The sequence below is a fragment of the Hylobates moloch genome, unplaced genomic scaffold (assembly GCF_009828535.3).
Source record: "Hylobates moloch isolate HMO894 unplaced genomic scaffold, HMol_V3 SCAFFOLD_6, whole genome shotgun sequence".
NCBI lineage: Eukaryota > Metazoa > Chordata > Mammalia > Primates > Hylobatidae > Hylobates > Hylobates moloch.
In genome coordinates, this window is record NW_026652281.1 from 64,935,572 (window position 1) to 64,948,325 (window position 12,754).

At 37.7% G+C, this 12,754-nt stretch overlaps 1 protein-coding gene across 3 annotated transcripts in view; it reads right to left on the minus strand.

The window, feature by feature from the left end:
* Window positions 1-12,754, minus strand: part of XRCC4 (X-ray repair cross complementing 4) — a 330,523-nt gene that overhangs the window by 306,679 nt on the left and 11,090 nt on the right. Inside the window, exon 1 of one of the 3 annotated variants that reach the window (XM_058440742.1) lies at window positions 4,457-4,510. The exons of the other annotated variants lie outside the window; for them this stretch is intronic. The gene's annotated coding sequence lies outside the window, so the exon portion shown is untranslated. Of the gene's footprint in view, window positions 1-4,456; window positions 4,511-12,754 lie in introns of those variants that run through there. 3 annotated transcript variants of the gene reach the window in all.

The following is a 12,754-nucleotide window of genomic DNA, read 5'->3' on the forward strand; positions in this document are numbered from 1 at the left end:
ATTAACATTAATAGCCCATAAGTGACAACACAGTATCCTATAAGTATCTTGTTTGTGCCTCAGCAGTCTCAGAAATGTTCTTTATGTCAAATAAGTCTTAATTTCCTAATACCATACTATTTGAATGAGGTTTGAAAGCACTTCATTCTTTTACTTACTGAGATCACCCTCTTATAAAATATCAAATACAAAACATCTAATAAGAATCACCCATGGAAACAGAAAGAAAGATGACTTGGAATGTCTTTTAAGATTCAGTGGCTGGGCGCAGTGGCTCACGCTTGTAATCCCAGCACTTTGGGAGGCCGAGGCGGGTGGATCACGAGGTCAGGAGATCGAGACCACGGTGAAACCCTGTCTCTACTAAAAATACAAAAAAATTAGCCGGGCGTGGTGGCGGGCGCCTGTAGTCCCAGCTACTCGGAGAGGCTGAGGCAGGAGAATGGCATGAACCCAGGAGACAGAGCTTGCAGTGAGCCGAGATTGCACCACTGCACTCCAGCCTGGGCGACAGAGCGAGACTCCGTCTCAAAAAAAAAAAAAAAAAAAAAAAAGATTCAGTAAGAGCAAATGAACAATCTCTTTGCTTTCACCAGCCCTGTAAATGGCAATAGTCAGCCATAGTTTTTTGCCCCAAGACTACTTGAAAGGGGGTGGAATCCTCTTCAGAGGGACTGATTGATTAGGGCTATAAGAAAGCCTGTGTTTTGTTTTCTAAGGGCACTAAAGGTCACATTAGTATCAGCACCTCTCCCAGCCAGAGCCAAGGATCTAAGACAAGCCTGCAGGTGGAAACAGTTGGGTCCCACCCCAATTTGTACATCAGTAGCTTTATTGAGAGTTCAGAACAGTTGAGAATTGAGAAGCTTATCTTTAGTACTTTGTGTCTTTGATACTTGGCCTCTCTCTTAGAAGAGAAATAAGCTGTTGGCTGGTATGCAATTGATGTGATCTAAGGTCTGAACAAATACCATTCACAGTTGCTTCTGAATAAACAAGACACTTTTTAAATTAGTTTACAAAGAATTTTGTATGCCCTTTTGGATGCTGATAAGGAGCAGTGCAGAAGCCAACTCTCTCTCTTAGGTCAGCTCAAGTTAGTTACAACACTATATCATTGATAACACCATTTTGAACTTGAGCTTTTTTTATTTTCCTTTATAGTAAATTATGACTTCTTTTTAAGCTGCTTGGGCTGCAGGTGTTCAAACTTCTGCAGCTCTGCCAAAGAGTTGTACTTACAGATCAGAAAGTGCTAAATGCATGTTTCTAATGAAGCAATTAACTTAAGTGCCCCCTTGTTGAGAAAAGTAGGCTGATACCTAAAGTGAGTTCAGAATAAAGATTAGCACACAGCATATGCTGTTAATAGTCTGTAATTAGTTTCCTGGTTACATTATTTTGTTTGACCTTATTATTTTTATTCTTAAAAGAGAAAATTTAAATTGCAAACCAAAAGTGTGGCCACAGATTGTTTTAAAGTCTTATCACATTATAAAAATTCAAAGGCGGGAACATATATAATTACTAGAAAAAAGGAAAGAAAGGTTTATGAAACTACCACTAGGCTATTCACTTCTCAGACAATCACACAACAATTTAGGAAAACTGAGTGCAAACAAAAGGATTATTTCTTGTTTAGTATTTTTTAAAAGCACTGACTATTTGCATTTTCCTTTTTTATCAGAATACCCACTCCCCACATTAAAGATATTTTTTACTGAATAATTTATTGCTAGCATTTTCATTATTAATAGCCTGCCAACTTGCTGGTTAGTGTTACCAAAGGGTAAATTAAGATTTTTTTTTGAAAAAATTACCACAAAGTCAATTTGCCTTTAAATTTCCAAAGCAATTAAAACAAAAATACCCAGCAACACTTCTACATAAAAAGTGCTTTCCTAAAATAATATTTTCAAGTTAGCTTTTTTCTAAACATTAAGTGTAAAGAATTCACAGGATTACTAAATACCCTTCTAATCATGTGGGAATTAACTCCATTTTAATAATTTTGAAAGTAAGGTAACCACCTGTCCAAGTATTCCTGGAATTTTCCTAATTTTCAAACAAAGTCCCAAGACCTAGAAAATCTCTCAATTCCAGGCAAACCATGATGTTTAGTCACCAAAAGGTAGTAAAATACAGTTATAACTGCTAACATAATCTTATTCAAAAACTTGTAATATACAGCTGATGTATAAGGGGGACATTAAATTAATCTGATGCTTTAGGAATAGAGCATTAGTACTATAAAATAAGTCTAAAAAATAAGGCCTCTTGGTTGAGGTCACAGTCCATTCTTAATTACCTCTCATGACTGTGGAATGCCAGTTGCTGCCATTCCAAATATCATATTACCTCTCATTTCCTCTGCTTATCTTTTACAAACACCATTAATAATCATTAGTTTCAGTGATAAACGTAAATTTCACTTCCTCTCCTTTCCTACTCTAACCCTATAAAGTGGGTATTAAAAAGCAATAAAATGACCTAATGCATGAACAAATTTCCCACATACTATTTAATACCTAGCTCCAAAGTGCTCTTAAAATCGGACCCTAAGTTCCGAGACTATAACTTCCTTCATATTCATCAAACGGCCACTCTTGATTACAAATAAACTTGGCAGAAAGGATGAGAGTACACTTATCATTCTGGAAACTTTCTAGACTGTCACAAGAACACTTTAGTTCTAATTGCAGTTTCATGTGAGAATGACACTTAACAGAACTGAAGAGAAGAGATAAGATAGTACCTGAAACAGCATTAACTAAGCAGCAGCCTTTTTCAACAAGAACTTAGTAATTATGATTTCTTAAGCCTCAAAATTTTTGACACCTCTCATATTTCAATTCCAAAAGAGTGAGGGTGTTCCTATGAAACATCACCAATTAAGCTTATATACAGTCTTTTCTACTTTAAAAAAAAAGTGTTTTTCAGAACTGAAATGTAACTAAAAGCACTTGTATGAAAAAGGAATAAGACTTATAAACAATGTACTTTTTCTCCCCACTCACAAACCCATCATTTTCTTAAAACCGCACCCATTTATCTGCCTATTTCTTAATGGCAAACAAGACAACAAGTGATAGGACTGAGCAACTTAGTCTGAGGAAAAACAAAAAGAAAACCTCTAACATATCCTCAAATTCAGCAATACAAAACTATTTAGGAACTATATAAAATTACCAACATTTCACAATTTTTAACCTATAAAAATGACAATTTCATACAGTTCATATAATAGTAACAGTTATAAATAGCACATAAGGACTTTCATTCCTAATTGGATGAGTAATTACATATTTATTTCCCATGCTTCAATTTCTCAGTCTAAGTCATTTCTGACCACATCTCTGAATACATTTTGGACAACAGCAGCAGGAGGAAGTTCCAAAGTATAAGCAAGACTCTGTTCTGAGTATAACCCTGGGGTTATACATTCTCAAAGTGGACTAAAATTTATACCTAAAATTTAAGTCAAGCTCTATTCTCTCTCGTAAGGATACAAGTTCTAATACTTCCAGGGGCCATGCAGATCAGGAGTGAGGCCATATGCATTCATTGTATGACGAGTGGGACTGTGGGAAACTAGAAACTACAAGAACCATATAAAGGTGGTAGCCATTACTCACTGCAAAGCAGATTGTTATGGGTAAGTATTGGTCCTTAGTGTTCTGTCATTCGGATTATTCAAGAAACTGACAAATCCCAATTTTTATACAGAAGTCAACTGGCTTTGAAAAGTTGGCTCATGTTTTTTTTCAAAACACTGAGTATAAGGTTTCCAAAATTATATGTGTACACCTACAATAAGAATTCTGCACCCATCCACAAACAAAAATCTTGCTGTAGGAGTCTTGGGATTCAGGTAGGAGGCTGTAAAACCCCAGTGGAGCCCAAGATTTAGGAAGGTCATTTTGAGGGTACAAACTTGCACCTAGATACACAGATTGGGCTCCTGGGTTCAAACACAGAAATAATCCTGTTCCCCAAACGGCTTGGCTTCAGCCCCCTTTGGCTTTTGCAACCAAAACCATCTGCCAAGGGGTCCTAGAGGAATTACACACCCAAGTGCACCACAAAGGCCAGTCAGCCCACCAACATCAGTCTTGGCAGTGGACCCAAAAGTTACCCTATAATTCAGCTCCAGCCCCCCTCATCTGTGGTCCCCGCTTATTACTGCTCACACAAAAACCCAGAGAAACACCCATCTGAGCCACTGGGACAGGATTGCCACCCTCTATCCCACAGCAGATCCCAAGGGGGACCTTTCTTGGCTACAGCACTTCTGTCCTGCAGCCCTGGAAATATCCTGCCCATGTAGAAAACTGCTGGGAGACTCACATATCTGAGTCACCAAGGCAGGCTTACCAGCCTCCATCCCACAATAGATCCTGACAGGGCTCAGTCTCAGCTCCAACCCCTCTCTGCCACAGTAAGGGAACTATCCCACCTATGCAAAGAACTTCGGGGATTAGTGTAAGTCTGAACCACTGCGACAGGTGTGTCTGCCTCCATCCCACAGCAGATCCTGGAAGGGCTCAGTCTCAGCTCCAATCCTCTTGCTGGGAACTATCTTGCCTGGACAGGGAACTGCGGAAAGAAGCATCCAACTTAGTAATACCGGAATAGACTTGCCAGCTCCTGTCCCACAGCAGATTGTGAAGGGGCCCAGTCTCTGCTCTAGCCCCTCTCATTGCAATTTGAGAACTATCCTGCAAGTACAAAGATCTGCTAGGAGATTCATGATCTGTGCACTGGGACAGACTTGTTAGCCTCCAATCCACAGCAGATCCTGAAGGGCCTCTGCTTAGCTACAGCCTCTCTCTGCTGCAGTCCAGGAGTAATCCTGTCTACATAGAGAACTACTAGAAGACTAGCCAGTCTGAGCAACTGGGACAGGCTTGCCAGACTCCACCCCACGACAGATCCTCAGCAGATTTTGACAACAAGCAGGCACTTGTTTTGACATAGGAGGGAGTTTAACCAGAGTGGTCCCTAGCCTCAAAGCCTACTTTCCTACCCCACTGGGCATTTCTAATAAGCATTTCTACTGAGCGTAAAAATTGGTCCTTCCATCCCAATCCACTTAATCTCAAGGACCCTCCTGCAACCCTGTCCAACTGCTGAACTCAAATAAAGGAATACACCCTGTGGCTGATTAGAGGAAATTTCTGTGTCTATTCAGCAGCTCAGCCTAATTGCAGAGCTCAGACAGTGGTCCTGTCAGATAAGAGAACCTATGTAGCTACCCAAAAAAAATTCAGAGCAAAGGTAGCAGGCCAGCTTTCTACAGAACCTAAAAGCAAGTTGTGTCTGCTAAGGGTTATTACTAGCTGGCCCCTCCAGAAGTATAGGCTAGAATAAATAGTTAAGTTCTATCCCTGCCAACGAACACCTGTAAAAGCTGGAAAAAGTGGTTGTCTCCACAAATGTGCAAACACCAACACAAGGACACAGGATTACAAAGACTCAGGAAATCACGACACCTCCAAAAGAAACAAATAAAGCTCCAACAATGAATCCCAAAGAAAATGGAATCCATAAAACGGTAAAAAAAAAAAAAAAGATTTCAGAATAATCCTTATTAAAAAGTTAAATGGGCAGCGCATGGTGGCTCACAACTGTAGTTCCAGCAACTCAGGAGGTTGAAGCAGGAGGATCCCTTGTGCCCAGGAATTCAAAGCTATGGTGAACTATGATTTTGTCACTGCACTCCAGTCTACAGCCGGGGAGATAGAGTGAAATCTCGACTCTTTTCGAAAAAAAAAAGTTAACTGCAAGAATATATAAATAGAAAATTAAATTTTGAAAACAATACATGAACAAAATGAAAAGTTTGACAAAGAAATAGAAACAATTAAAAAATTGATATCCAGGAGATGAAGAATACAACAACTAAACTGAAAATGAAATAGAAAGCTTGAACAGCTGCCTTGAGGAAGCTGAAGAAAGAATCAGTGAGCTTCTAGATGGACATTTGAAATTAGTCAGAGGAGCAAAGAAAAAAAGAAAAGAAGAAGAGGAAAGGAAAGAAGAGGGGAGGAGAGGGGAGGGGAGGAGAGGGGAGAGGAGTGGAGAGGGGAGAGGAAGAGAGGGGAGGAGAGCGGAGTGGAGGGAAGTGGAGGAGAGGGGAGTAGAGGGAAGGGGAGGAGAGGGGAGGGGAGGGAAGCAGAGGGAATGGGAGAGGAGGGAAAGGGAGGGGTGGGGAGCCTATGGGGATTATGGAGCACCATCAAGAGACCTAACCTATACATAACAGGAATTAAGTAGAAGAAAAACAAAGTAGGCAGATGCATATTTAAAGAAACAACAAATGAAAAGTTCCCTAATCAGAAGGAAGCCAACATCCAGGTACATGAAGAAAGGAGATCTCCAACCAAATTCAAACCAAAGAGGAGTTGATGATAACATGTAATTATCAAACTATCAAAAATTAAAGAGAAAGAAAAAATTCTGAAAACAACAAAAGATAATAAAGAAATCACACACAAAAGGGTCCCAATAAAACTAACAGTAAACTTCTTAGCAGAAACCCCAGACCAGGAGAGAGTGGGCTGATATATTCAAACTGCTCAAGAGATGGGGCGTAAAAAAATGCTGCCAACCAAGAATACTTTACCCAGCAAAGATGTCTTTCAAAAATAAGAAGGAAAAACTTTCCCAGACAAGCAAAACTTTTACAACATCCCATAAATTTTGGCATACTGTGTTTTCATTTCTGTTTGTCTAATGATATTTTTTAATTTCCCTTTTAATTTCTCAATTGACCTATTGGTTGTTCAGGAGCATGTTATTAATTTCAGTATACTTCTGAATTTTCTGAAATTCTTCCCGTAATTGATTTCTAGTTTCATACAATTGTGGTCAGAAAAGATATGTGACATGATTTCAGTCTTCTTCAACTTCCTAAGATGTGCTTTGTTAACTAACATACAATCTATCCCAGAAATGATCTGTGTACATTTGAGAAGATTGTGTATCCTGTTGGTGTTAAGATGGAATACTCTGTATATGTCTGTTATGGTTCATTTCATTTAAAGTGTTGCTTAAGTCTAACATTGCCTTATTAATTTTCTGACTACATTATCTGTCCATTATTGAAAGTGGTGCATTGAAGTTCTCTACTGTTATTGTATTACAGTCTATCTCTGTACACCCTTTAATGTTTGCTTTATATATTTAGATGCTCCATTGTTGGCTACATATGTATTTATAATTGTTACAGCCTCTTGGCAAACTGACTACTTTATCATTATATAATGCCTTCATTTTCTTGTTTTTACAGCTTTTGACTTAAAGTATTTTCTGCTGTAAGTATTGCTACTCCTGCTGATTTTTGGTTTCCATTTGTGTAGAATATCTTTTTCCATTTCTTCACTTTCAGTCTGTGTGTCCTCAAAAGTGAAGTTTGAGTTCCTTGTAGGTAGCATGTAGTTAGGTCTTGTGTGTGTGTCTGTGTCCATTCATTTACTCCTTGTCTTTTATAGGAGAATATAATCCATTTACTCTCAATATAATTATTGATAAGTAAGGAAAGGACTAACTTTCTCGCCATTTTGTTAATTATTTTCTATTGTTGGGTCTTTTTTTCTTGAAGATATTTTGTTTCCTTCTTCATCTCTTGCAATTTTCCTTTGTGGTTTGATAGTTTCCTGTAGTGGTATGTCTTGAATCTTTTGAATTTAATTTTATTTTTTGTGAATCTCCTATAGATTTTTGCTTTTTGGCTACCATGAGGCTTACAAAGAATATCTTACACTTCTGTCTATTTTAACCTGATAGCAGCTTAACATTGATTAAATACAACTCAACACTTTTACCCAGCCATCTTGTGTTTCTAATGTCTAAATTACATCATATTATAATATATATATATATTCAAAGGATATCCTTTGAAAGTTTATTGTAGCTGTGGTTGCAATTAATAATTTTGTCCTTTAACCCTTGTACTAAGAATAAAATTACTCTACACACCACCATTACCGTCCTAAACTATTCTGAATATTGATCAGTATTACTTATACCATTAGGTTCTGTGCTTTCATAACTTTTTTGTTATTTGACCTTAAAATGGATTTGACATTAAAAGCATAGGAAACAAAAGCAAAGATAGACAAATGAGATTATATCAAACTAGGAAGCTTCTGCACATCAAAGGAAACAATTAGCAGAGTAAAAGGACAACCTACAGAATGAAGAAAATATCTGCAGTCCATATATCTGATAAAGGGCTGATATCCAAAGTATAAGAGGAAATCAAACAGCTCTATAGAAACAAAACAGAAAATCCAATAAAAACGTGAGCTATTGACCTGAATAGGTATTTGTCAAAAGAATACATCTGAATAACCGATAGATACTTGAAAAAATGCTCACCATCACTAATCATTAGGGAGATAGAAATTAAAATCACAATTAGATATCACCTATCTGTGAGAATGGCCACTATCAACGAAAACAACAAACATTTGCAAGAAGGTGGAGAAAAAGGAACCTTTGTACCCTGTTGGTAGGAATATAAATTAGCATAACCATTATGGGAAACAGTATGGAGGATCCTCAAAAAACTAAAAAGAGAATTACCATATGATCCAGCAATCCCACTTCTGAGTATTTACCTGAAAGTTTTAAAATCAGAATGTGGAAGAGACATCTGTAGTCTCATATTCACTGCAGCACTAGACAATAGTCAAGTTATGGAATAAACCTAAATGTCTATCAGAGGATAAATGAATACCAAAAAATTCATCTACACACAATGGAACACTATTCAGACTTTAAAAAATAAAAATAACTTTGTAATTTGTGACATCACAGACGGAATTGGACATTACCCTAAGTGAAATAAGCAACGCACAGAAAGACAAATGCCACAGTTCTCACTTATATGTAAAATCTAAATTAATTGAACTCACAGAAGCAGAGAGTAGAATGGTGGTTACCAGAGGCTGGGTGGTAGGGAGGATGGGCAGTTGATATGGTTTGCTGTGTCCCCACCCAAATCTCATCTCGAATTGTAATCCCCAGATGTTGACCTGGGACCTGGTGGGAGGTGATTGCATCACAGGGACGACTTCCCCCATGCTGTTCTCATAATAACGGAGTGAGTTATCACAAGAGCTGATGGTTTTAATAGTTTGACAGTTCCCATTTCATTCTTCTCTCTCACCTGCCACCATGTAAGATGTGCCTGCCTGCTTTTCCTTCTGCCATGATTGTAAGTTTCTTGAGGCCTCCACAGCCATGCAGAACTGTGGGTCAATTAAACCTCTTTTCCTTATAATTTACCTATTCTTAGGCAGTTCCTCATAGCAGTGTGAAAACAGGCTAATACAACAGTCAAAAGAGTATAAAGCCTCAGTTATATATGAGAAATATGTCTGACTTTTTTATTTTAGATCAATTGTACAGCATGCTGAACATAGCTAACAATTGAGTACTGTACAATATTGCCACAAATAAACAATGTTAAATACTTGAGGGGATAGATATGTTAATTAGCTTAATTTAACCATTCTGCATTGCATTCAAAATTATAATATCACTTTGTACCCCATAAATATAAACAACCATAATATATAATATAAATAAATAAAATTTAACAACCAAAGATGAGTGTGTGTGATATTATAAGAAATATGTTTGAACTTTGTCCCCTGCTCCTCACATAGAGTTGGCAAAACCCTTGAAATTTCCTGAGTGATAGGAATGTTTTTGTTACTCATAAGGAACAGCTTTCAATTACACCTGAGTTTATAATAATGAAGTGACTTACAGTGGGGCCTCTAGACAGTCTCAGGATGGAGCTGGTCACCAGAAACACCAAGTGATTAGTAGGCTGGGATTTTCAGACCCTCCTCCCTGCCCTCCATTCCTCCCATGCACCCAGACTAGGAGATTGAGCTCTATAAAAATTTGAATTGGGAGGTTTATAAGTCCATTTTCACGCTGCTGATAAAGACATACCTGAGATTCAGTAATTTATACAGAAAAAAACAGTTTAATGGACTTACAGTTCCACATGGCTGAGGAGGTCTCATAATCATGGCGGAAGGCATGGAGGAGCAATTCATGTCTTACATGGATGGCAGCAGGCAATGAGACAGAGCTTGTACAGGGACCACCCCCCCCAACCCCGCCACCTTATAAAACCATCAGATCTCATGAGATTTATCCACTATCATGAGAAAAGCATGAAAAAGAACTGTCCCCATGATTCAGTTACCTCCCACTGGGTCTCTCCCACAACATGTGGGAATTCAAGATCAGATTTAGGTGGGGAAACGGCCAAACCATATCAGGAGGATTAGGAAGGAGGATCACTTGAGCCCAGGACTTTGACGTTACAGTGAGCTATGATTGTGCTACCTGCACTCCAACCTGGGTGACAGTGAAACCCTGTCTCAAAAAACAAAACCCTTGAACAAGGAGATGTGAACAGCTTCCTGCTTGGTGAACACATCATGGTGCTAAAAGGTGGCGTGTCCACAGAAGGGCATTGAAGTCTTGTTCCCCTGCCCCCATACCTTTCCCTATGTGTCCTCTCTCATTTGGCTGTTCCTAAGTTCTATCTTTTGTACTAAACCAGTAAAGGTAAATAAAATATTTTTCTGATTTCTGTGACCCATTATAGCAAATTATCAAACCTGAGGCATGGTATCATGGGAAACCTTGATTTATAACTGGCTGGTCAAAAGTATAGGTGACTCAGGACTTGTGACTGGCATCTGAAGTGGGGGCAATTTTGTGAGACTGAGCCCACGAACCTGTGGGATCTGACACTAACCCTAGATAGATGGTGTTTGAATTGTACTGAATTGTTGAATACCCACTTGGTGTTAGAGAACTGGGGTTATGATTGGCCTCCAAGGATCCCAAGTCAGTTATCTTATTCCCCCACAGGGGGAGAAAAAAGAGGGTTTAATATAGGAAGGACATTGGGATAATCATGCTTAGCAGATTCTCTGCCAGTTCTTCTCCTGATGGAAAGGGCCTGGAGCTGAACTACATACACTGAATCACTCAGCAGAAAGCTCAGCTAGTGGCTGTCAGAAATGGAACTTTGATAGTTTCAAAATTCTAGTACTATTCTGTTAGATTCCCATGTGCTGGCCTCTCCAACATTTGAATGAAGCAAGCAACAAAATTAATCCAGATTAAAAGTCATTTGTTATCAAGGTATCACAATTTAGGAGGCTGTGCTCCTACAAGGGTAGTGTCTGATAGCACTTAGTTACCTGCAAAATTGGCAACCATCTCCAGCAGGCAGCAGTGAAGCAAGGTCACACAGCTAAAAGAGTATCTTTAAATTACCTTACTGATCAGAAAGATTAATCAATTGGTGGCCTCTTTATGGCTACAACTTAATATCAATTATGAAACAAAAGCCTAAAAAGATTGTCAGACTTCTTCAAAGGCTTCTGATATAGCACTAAATCAAACATGTTCCTGCCTATAAAGTACAATGAAGTGAAAATGAAGTCAAATTATCAATAATCTTCAAACTTCAGAACAATCAAGAATGATTATCTTATTAGAAAGAAGTTGGAAATGTTATATGCATCAAGAATCTTCAAACTACAGAACTATCATGAATAATTTTCTTATTAGGGAGAAGCTGGGAATGTTACATGTCTTAGAAAAAAATTTATTTTTAATCAAACACTTCCCCAAAAGAATTAATGAAATGTTTATTAACAAATGAAGCCACACTACTTTGTGCAAGAGAAGCAATTCTGCACTGCAAAATTTAAAATGCTGACCTGAAAAGCTATTCAAAGTTAAGTTACTTTCATAGTCACTTAATATGTTTTAAAAATTTCCCATTAAGTTGAAATAATGAACTGAAATCAACCTGCAGAACGTCAGTTGTAAAAATTCCACTCCATCTACCAATCATTCATTAAGGAAGCAGTATGTACACACTTTGTGTTCAATAAGAACTCTAGCAGATCAGAAAAAAAAAGTAATGATGCTTTCTCTCCAGAAACTTTTCATCCACTTAGGAGAACATGATAATACAGAGTTCTATAATAAATTATAATTAAAATTGTTAGTTATTTAAAAAAATAGTAAATATATACAAGGTAGTATATAATTTTGCTACAGCAGAGTTAAAGTAGTAATAAAATAATGACAAGATATGTCAAATACCTGCTAAATGACATACAAAGATGCTGCATTTTCTAAGGTAAAAAAATTACAGGACCAATATAAACAAAAATAAGAGGTATAAGAGAAGGTTTGCCTGAGGAATCCAATGTTCAGAAAATGAAATACCAACAATCAACTAGTAGATACACCAGTAGCAACGATGATACAATTCCAATGCCTTGAAAATTATTTTTCCTTAACAATTGAAATGCATATTATTAAATTCAATTCTGCCTGCATAAATATTCCACTTTGGCCAAGGTACAAGAATGCCCAATGAAACATCAGAAATACAAAATACCCAGAAAAATGAGGTACATGCTTTTCATTTTAACAAGGCATGTAGCTCCAAACCAAATAAAAAGAGACATACACCAAAAAAAGGGTAAATCACTAAATTTTCAAAGATAAGATTGTATTAAATTTTTTTTTGGTTATTTTATTGTACTTTAAGTTTTAGGGTACATGTGCACAATGTGCGGGTTTGTTACATATGTATCCATGTGCCATGTTTGTGTGCTGCACCCATTAACTCATCATTTAGCATTAGGTGTATCTCCTAATGCTATCCCTCCACCCTCCCCCCACCTCACAA